We start from the raw sequence: 8,986 nt of genomic DNA on the forward strand, positions 1-8,986 counted from the left end.
GGTCCTGGGAAGGAAGTCGACCAAGTACTTTCTGCCTATATTCCTTGTCGACTGCGAATTTGTAGAGGTCGCCGTCCAAGGACTGTATGTCTTGCAGCATTTGCACGGGTAGGAACCGATCAGTTAGCTTTAACCGGTTTGGAATGGCCTGTAGGATTTTATTAGCCCTAAGGCTTGAGACCGAGATCCTCTCTCCGCAGTTAGCCCAGAAATCTGGCACTGAAATAATGCCGACCATCATTTTGATGGCAAAGACGAGTCTTCTCTCGTCAATGATGGCAGGAAGACGTCTGATGTTGAGAGCTGCTGCCATCTGGGTGGTCCTTGGTGCAGGGGGAAGCCGAAATTTCCATATGGCCCACTTCAGTAGCCAGAATTCTCCCGCGAAAATCAGTCTAAGATGGGTCGTAGCAGTTGAAGTCCAGACTTCGGCGCCAAAGAGTATGACCGGATAAACACATGTCTTAATATATCTGCACCCAACAGCCTGGTCATGGACGTGCATTAGTTGTTTAATCATCCACCGGAGTCGACAGAACTTTATTTGCAAGTGGTCTATGTGCGATAGAAAGGAAAACTTTTGATTAAAAATAACGCCCAGATCTGTATGTTGTTGGACGGCAGAAATCGCTCATCCCCTTGAAATGGGTTGTATTTGTACTATTTTTGGGCTCAGTTTGAGAGAGAAAGTCAACTGCTTTGACTTCTCGGGATTGATTCGAAGTCCGAAACCGGAGAGGAAGGCCTCAAGATTCCGGATTTTCGGAAGGATCAAGGTATTGATGTATTCAGCAGTGTCTCCAGGGCTGATGGGAGTAAACAGTTTTATGTCATCGGCAAAGGTGAGGATATCAGTTCGGCCTGTCACAAATGGCACGAGAACAGCTGAGAACAAGATTCCGGAAAGGACCCCGCCTTATGGGACTCCAGCTGTAATAGTCCTGGTATAGCGCAGAACGCCATCGCGAACAATAATGGTCCTGTTCTCCAGCATTGTCGAATAAACCAGAGCACGTCTCCACCAATGAGGTAATACTCACGTAGTAGCCTTGCCAACGCGTGAACGGATACGGAATAAAATTCTGCCTGGACGTTGATATACGTAACGGTGATTTCCGAACGGTGCTCAAATGCCTCGAGGATCTTGGTAGTGGTGGTGACTAGATTTGTAGCAGTGGATCTTGACCGGGTAGCATAGTGTATCTGGGGTAGCTGTTGTGGCATAATTTGGATGGTTAATGTTCTTAGAAGAGATTCCTAAAAGAGCTTTAATAGGCATGATGCAGAGGAAATTGGACGGAAGTGATTGGGCTGAGAAGCAGAGCGTGCTTTCGGCAGCGGTCTTACTAGATAGACATGCCACATAGGAGGAAAAAATTTTTGATTAAGAATCTTGTTAAATAACGACAGGATAGGATCAACAACACATGTACTGAATTATTTCAGCATAAACTGAAGAATTCCGTCGGCACCTGATGCGGCCGTAGGTGCTAAGCTATTCATTGCGTCGATCAGCTGGTATTTGGTGAGGTGAACTGAATTCGACTGGGTCTGTCGAAATCGGATTGATTGGGAATTCCATCGGTGTAGTGGATTCTGGCTGAGCAGCGAACCTAGTTATATGGTCGAACTAACTGCTCATATTGAGTGAATCAATGGCGTCCTCTGATTGGATTCTATGGAAGGGCTTCCCCTTATTTATCGTATCCTCTAGGTGAAGTTTTATCGCCTCCCTCTTGTTCCGAATAAAAAGCGCCCTAGCTCGGGAATAGGCTGTTCTGTCCGAGGGTGAGCCGGAGTTTTTCCATTTTTTGTGCAAATTCTGTTTAACGTGGAAACTTTCAGAGATTTTTGGATTCCACCAGGCCTTTGAATGCTCTGTGATGGTTAGTTTCTTCGTTGCAGCACAGAGAGAAACAGTGGCTATCCCTCTTGTCATCAGGTCAATCCCGAGTTCGGGATCGCATTCCTCAAGGACATCCCATGGGATTGCTTGAGCCGCATAAACACACTTTTCAGGATTAAGGTATTTGGGCGCTGTAATTGTTTTGGTTGTGACTTTCCTTCTTCCAGAAGTGATGGGCATTTCTATTTGCACACAGAGAATGACGGGGTTATGATCAGACTGTATGTTGCTTGTAGGGTTTTGATTAACCACACAGTTTGCTGACACAAACGCAAGGTCTAATGTGCTTTCGCCCCTCGTGGGTGGTGTGCTAACCAGTTTGAGACCTAATATACCTAGACGCAGACTCAGTCTCCTCTTGAGGTTTCCCTGAGTATTCGGAAGATTGAAATTTCCACACACGACGTGTTTCAGTGATGAATGGAGACAGTTAAGCAGCCAATTGAGGAATTAATCAACTATTTGTGCGTCTGGAACCGGTGGGATATACATTGCGACAATGTCGAGAGAATTGTTCTGGCTGTTATTGTTTTTAGGTTTTAGCATAACTAGAACTACCTCGAAAGAGTCAGACTGGCTCGATACTGAGTGGAGGATAGAAAATGCCTGCTCATTGAAAAAAATTGCAACTGCTCCTCCCCTCCGGTTTACTCTAGACATGCACACCATCTGATACCTTGCAGGCCAAGCAGAGGAAAACGTTTCTTCATTGGGGTCAAGCCAGGTTTCTGTGAAGCAAACCACGTCCATTGAACTGGACAGCAAGAGCTCCTCAACTTCACTCAGTTTATTCCTCATGGATCGCACATTTTGGAATAGGAGTTGGAATGAAGCTGTTCTTTTTACCGTGGCGAGGGATGTACGCGGTCTGATCCGTCTGTGATGCGTCGCTGGTCTTCGATATGTTGAAACCATGACAGGGATCGCAAAATTCGGGGAGAGAGATGACAGAGGTTTTGGGTAATTTTCAATCTCATCATTTTCAATGACTTGGGAGCACCTTTTCCATGGGTATGTTAATGGCGATGCATAGATTTACCTTGTTTTTCCTATGGCTATTCCCATGCGGAGCAGTTGAGTTGTTAGTGGAGAATAGAGATACATTGTATAGTCAGAGTCTGGACTGTTGTGGACACATCTCAGGAGCGTTTATGGATATCACTTCTTTTCTACTTCGTGCTTCATAAAATGGCCTGATCATGGTGCCGAGGGGCCATTTTGCGCACGTTTCAATCATTTCAAACTGACTTCTATCACAATAGATGCGAAAAGAAACATATGCTGTGCTTCGAGTGTTCAATCTCTGAATCTTTAAGTCCAGTTGTAGTTCCTCAATCAGTACACCTGTGACGAGTTGTGCTGACGTGTCTGGTGCCAAACGTGAGACAAACAAACAAACTGCTGGGGGGGGCGGAGTCTAGGTGATGAACTATCCCGTTTGAAAGGCCGAAGCTTCGAGACTAGTGCGGTGCCCGTCCAAGTGGTTTTCTTCCTGTTCAAACTGTTTCTACTGGCCGTCTTGCACTTGGTAGTCTGGCTATTTCCCGGTTCGGCACCCATCACCCAAGTTGGTCGCAGGCCTGGCAGTGGTTCGGTCTTGTTTAGGACTACCTGACGAGTGACTCCCTTCTGCAGTTTAAGGGCGTTTAATGTGGCATTTTTATTTATGTACTGATCGTAGCTAACTTCGTCGGGTGGCACATCACTACCTATTGTTTCCTTTGACAGGTTTAACTTGAGCGCGTTTAGATATGATTTATTTCTCTCAGAAGAGTGTTCAATGAAATCTTCTTTTTCTCTATTACGTTTATAGACAGTAATGGGCGGCGTGTTCACGACTGCGTGTTTTGTTCGATTATCAGCTTTAATGCGAGAGCTAGTCGTCGAGAAGGATGCACGGTCAACACAACCTTTTTCAAATTGAGAAGATCCGGTATCCGGATTTCTGCAAGTTGGTTTTGAGGTCTGAGGACCCTGCAGAGACGATTGATATGCGGATCTCTCCGATAGCGTAATATTGCTCTTCAGGTCTATTATCTGGTTTTTCAAAAAGCTCATTTCCTTTCTAATTTCCTCATTCTGTGCACGAAGTTCTTGGTTTATACTGAGTAGAGCAGATAAACATTAAAAAATTTTGGAAATTTATCCTCTAAATTGTGCATATACTCTTCAGCCTGCATAGCAACAGGGTAAACAAATAGTGTAAATGCTTCCGCTATTACGCTGCTAAGGCTATTAGTGAGGTTGCTGAGATATGGGGGGTATGACTGTTCACTCACGGAGCTGCGACGACTGGCAGTTTGGCAATTGTCAGGAGAGATACAACAACACGATTTGTTTTCATTGATTGTATCGGGCTGCGTTTGTGAACTCCCAGCGTTTCCCTTAACATCGTTTGGTGGGTCATTTGCCCGGTCTCGCTCATATTTCAAATGATGTGTAACTTCTTTATCAAAATTGCTTTCTTTATTCTCCAAGTCATTGTTTTGCGTATCTGTGCAGCGGTGAGGGGTTACGGAATTGCCCTCTTCCAAAGTATGAAGTACTTCTATCGATGCATTTACTTCTTTCTGTGGAGGGGGGGGGGGGTATCACCTTTTCTAATCGCCGTTGCCGTGGCGCCTATTTGTTTACTCTTTAGACATTTCCCCAAGACCCTTTCCTTTTGCTCAGTGACAAGCGAAAGAGGCTTGAATACCCCGAGCATAACAGGCATATTCTGTGCTTTGATTTGCTACGTGCTTCATAAAATGGCCTGATAGTGCCGAGGGGCCATTTGGTGCACGTTCCAATCATTTCAAACTGACTTCTATCACAATAGATGCGAAAAGAAGCATATGTTTGAGATTAAGGTTTCGTCTTCCAGTTTGAGATTAAGGTTTCGTCTTCCAGTTTGAGATTAAGGTTTCGTCTTCCAGTTTGAGATTAAGGTTTCGTCTTCCAGTTTGAGATTAAGGTTTCATCTGCCGAGGTGTGGCAAAGGTCGCATGTCCAGCAGTTACTGCGAGTGCTGTGTTCTTAGTCTGAGTCATTATTGCTGTTAGCAAGCGGCTTTGTATATTTGCTGAATTAAGAGATTAGAGTTCCAAGAGGTGGAGGTAGTGGCCGTTTTCGACTCCGGAGGCTATCCAGTCAAATAGCTCCCTTCATGGAGATTAACAATCACCTTGAAACGAGATCAGGCGGTATTATGGCCCACGTCCATAGTTCAATTACTATTAATAAAAATATTAATAAATAATTACCTGATTAACACACAGGTCAAAGATGAATGTCACCATGTACTTGGTATCCTAAGGATCATGTAGATACTACACACGGAACAGTTCATTGTTAATATCATTCACTATTAAACGTACACACGGAGCACATAGAATTTGCGTCCGCACCGACGCAGAGCAGACTTGACACCATGTACTACATTCCACCTTCCAGTTTGAGAAACCTTGCTCTGCACAAAAAGCCTCAACTTCTGGAATAATATCCATCAATTCTTTTAATGTCGATTTCCGAGTAATTCCCCTATGAGGCGAAGAAAAAACTTGTAAAACTGAATTCTGTCTTCTTTCTTGCACAAAAGTCCACTGCTCCTGTGTTCTTCAGATTTCTAGACAAGACCACATATTTTTATTGCGGATCGCCCTGACTTCTGATTTCTCTTGGCACATGTACATCACGAATATTGCTTCCTCAGAATCCAAAAAAAACTGGATTTTCATTTTTTGCCCTCTGCGTTACTTTTCTTCTAAACAACTACACACTCTCTACAAATCTTAATTCCGCCGTAATATGGAATATTGTTCCTACATCTGGGGTGGTGCTCCCAAAATATTCCTCAAGCTTCTAGAGACCATTAAAAAGAGGACGGCTCAGTTAATTCATGTTCCATCTCTTACAAACTTCTCTTGCAAAAATTCATGATCCATCTCTTACTCTTTGCCTTATAGATATTCCATCTCGGCTGCACATTTTTCTGTAGATATTTCCACGGATGCTGTTCTTCTGAATTGCCAACTGTAATTTCCCCACGTGTCGCAACATGCTAACGTCCATTCACTAAGTCCAAACTCACAGAACCACTTTTCCTCATTTATTCTTTCTACTGTTCCTGGACAACTTTCCTTCATATATATTTCAGAAACTTACAGTATAGAGAAATTCAAGATTTAAGTCGACAAGTGTCTTCTGTCTTCTCAGCCTTCAAATCATCGCTGGTGTTAATTACTATAAGTACTTATCCTTTTCGTGTTTCTACTTGTCATAAAAAATTCATAGCAAGAAATAAAGATAGATTTTGAATGTACTGGGTAAAGTGCTCCACTTCCTTGTAATTCGAAACCAGTGTTTTGGCACGAAGGACAATAAATGAAGATGATGAATGCTGAATACTGAGGTTGATCGCAAATAGCTAGTGACTAGTTGATGCACGTGTTTCGACCGGCTTGGGGGGAAAAAATTTTTTTGATGCCATTTCAGATAGAGATGAAGAGGAGTATTCCTTTTCATATTTATCTCGACCGTGTGTGTGTGTGTGTGTGTGTGTGTGTGTGTGTGTGTGTGTGGGCGCGCGGGCGCGCGGGGGTAGAGATGCGAAGTATTGTTAGTTTCTTTGGGTGAACCTAAGCGAACTGTTTACCAGTTGTTAGTTTACGCCAAGAATGCCGTGACGAAGAAGATTGGATTGAGAAATACTCATGGCCGTCTTCTGAACATTTAAGTTATTGAATTGATAACCATACGCAAAATACGGATGATATTCTGTTCAATTACAGTTTTCTTATATTCCAAATATATCATGATATGTATATAATTTGTTTGCTCTTTATTTATTGTGATCTTAAGAGAGTGCTAACTTCTGTGCGACACGGGTATCTCCCTCAATTTCATAAACTAGAAAATATCCCATACAAATAAATAATAAAATCAGTGCAGTGGGAGATGAGGTAGAATCAGACGAGTTTCTTTAAAAGGCTTAAATTACAGTTTTTCTTTGATGAATCTAGTTGAACTAAAACAACAACGCTGCTATTTAAAACATCATTAGTATATGAATCAAATGATTACGAATGAAATAAATATAAATTAAGCACAAAAGAGAAAATGTTGCAATATTCTAAATATAATTTTATAATTGCGGGCTACTTGATAGCTAGATATATATATATGAAACTACGAAATGTATCACAGAATAACCGAAAATTTGTCCTTTGTGAATTCATTATAATATATGCGACTTATGCAGATGATTTATATTGGTTTAATATATATTTTAACGATTTTAGATGAAACTTTGTATTCCGGAAACTTAAAATGAAACACTGTAAAATAAATTTTATTTTACTTCCTGTTCACAGTTATGTTCTTTCTATGATATCACATGAATTACTCATTCTATTCTGAGAGAATTTAACTTCGCATAAATAAATTAGTGATTAATTGAATTAGTGTTAATTTATTTAACGCTAATTAGTGATTAATTGAATGATAATTAGGTATTGCAACTTTCAATTAGCGCACTATAACTCTATCCGTAACTGAAATTTGAACGTTTCACTTGTACGTTTCTTACAGTTAGTGTATAAAGTTTGTTATAAAGTTAATTTCTCTTAAGAAGTTTACCTGATCGTATAAATACCAGCGAAAGTTACCGTCCACCTCGTTCAGCGATGCTTTCAAAATGTCTCACTTTATTGCATATAAAGGACATTTCCTCTAGTACAGAAAACCGGCGACGTAGCTTCACAACGAGCTTAAAACTCCGTAGGATTAGCTGAAATATCAACAATCACCATGGCAACAGCTTTCTTATTGGTTGACCCGTGCTCCTTTATGTTGAAAGAGGCCCTTTTCCTTCACTCTGGGGTGCTACCATAAATTAACCTTCCAGGTTTGAAAATAAACATTTGTATGCATCACCCCGGGAGACTGGTCATTCGGTTTCAAAATTTAGTTCTTTGACTACGCTTTTGACAACTTAAAATTAAAAAAAATGTAGCTTTCGAATATTTGTTTATGTTTATTTAACTTTATAATGCGCAATATGCATAAACATACATTTTAGAATAAAAATAATAGTTACTCCACCAGCAGCCAGGTGTGTATAATGCATTATAACCATCATATTTCTACAGAAACAGAAAAATCCCAGAACATTTTATCTTGCCAAAATTTACACTCTACAGTGATACTGATTCGGCAGACGCTTTTAGTGTCTGTTTTGCATGTTTTTTTTTAAGTTTAACTGAAGCATATGGCGTAACATTTTAGTGAAAGTATGAGTTTATTCTTCTAAGTAGTTCAGGACATATGCGCATGTCGGTATTCTAATATGATGCAATTTTGTATACAAAGAAGCTCTTTCAAACTGGTCTTATCATCTTAAGATGTTATGTTCATTACAAGAAAAATAGATAGCGACCTTTGTTTAAGCTCAGAAGGAAAGCCATTTTTATTTTATTTTGTTTAGAATTATATATTTTACAGGGTGGTTTTTATTACCGTTAAAAATTGATTTAAAATTAGATTCGTGTCATTCAGATAATATTCGGTAACTGGCAGTTTTGTAGTTGTAGTAACTGTTCGATTCTTCGATAACTTTAGGTGAAACACGCTGTATTGATTAATTTAGAATTTTTATTTTGTCCTAATTTTGCTTAACGATAGATTTGCCCTGATAATTTTTTTTAGTAAATCCGAAAACGTGAATTACTATACCAAGACTTCGAGAATAATACAGTATATATTTGCTACATTCACCTGATTTGCACAATTTATACCATTAAAGATAATAACATGTTATTCAGTAGGATTGCTGCCTATTCTCACAGTTTCCATATACATACACAGTCTGCTCTATTGCAGTAATTTGAAGCCAGAATGTGGAAAACGCGTGATCTATCAGACTTTGAAAAAGGTCTTATCGTAGATACAGGTTTAGTAGGAGCCACGATTCAAGAAACGAAAGACAACTGGTTTCTTAAAAGTATCCACCTCAAAGATTTTTATTGAATGGAAAGCAAGCGGTTCCTCCTCATTTCAAAGGCTTAATGGGGCGTAAAAGCAATACTTCAGGAGCGCAGC

General features: G+C 40.5%; 1 protein-coding gene across 1 annotated transcript in view; it reads right to left on the minus strand.

Annotated features, from left to right (window-relative positions):
- LOC150081983 (major facilitator superfamily domain-containing protein 6-like) overlaps positions 1–7,618 on the minus strand; it is a 67,812-nt gene extending 60,194 nt beyond the window's left edge. Inside the window, exon 1 of the mRNA XM_090380390.1 lies at positions 7,526–7,618. The gene's annotated coding sequence lies outside the window, so the exon portion shown is untranslated. The remainder of the gene's footprint in view (positions 1–7,525) is intronic.
- Between the last annotated feature and the right edge of the window lie 1,368 nt (positions 7,619–8,986).

Source organism: Mastigoproctus giganteus, chromosome 8 (genome assembly GCF_048544385.1).
Source record: "Mastigoproctus giganteus isolate SK-2022 chromosome 8, ASM4854438v1, whole genome shotgun sequence".
NCBI lineage: Eukaryota > Metazoa > Arthropoda > Arachnida > Uropygi > Thelyphonidae > Mastigoproctus > Mastigoproctus giganteus.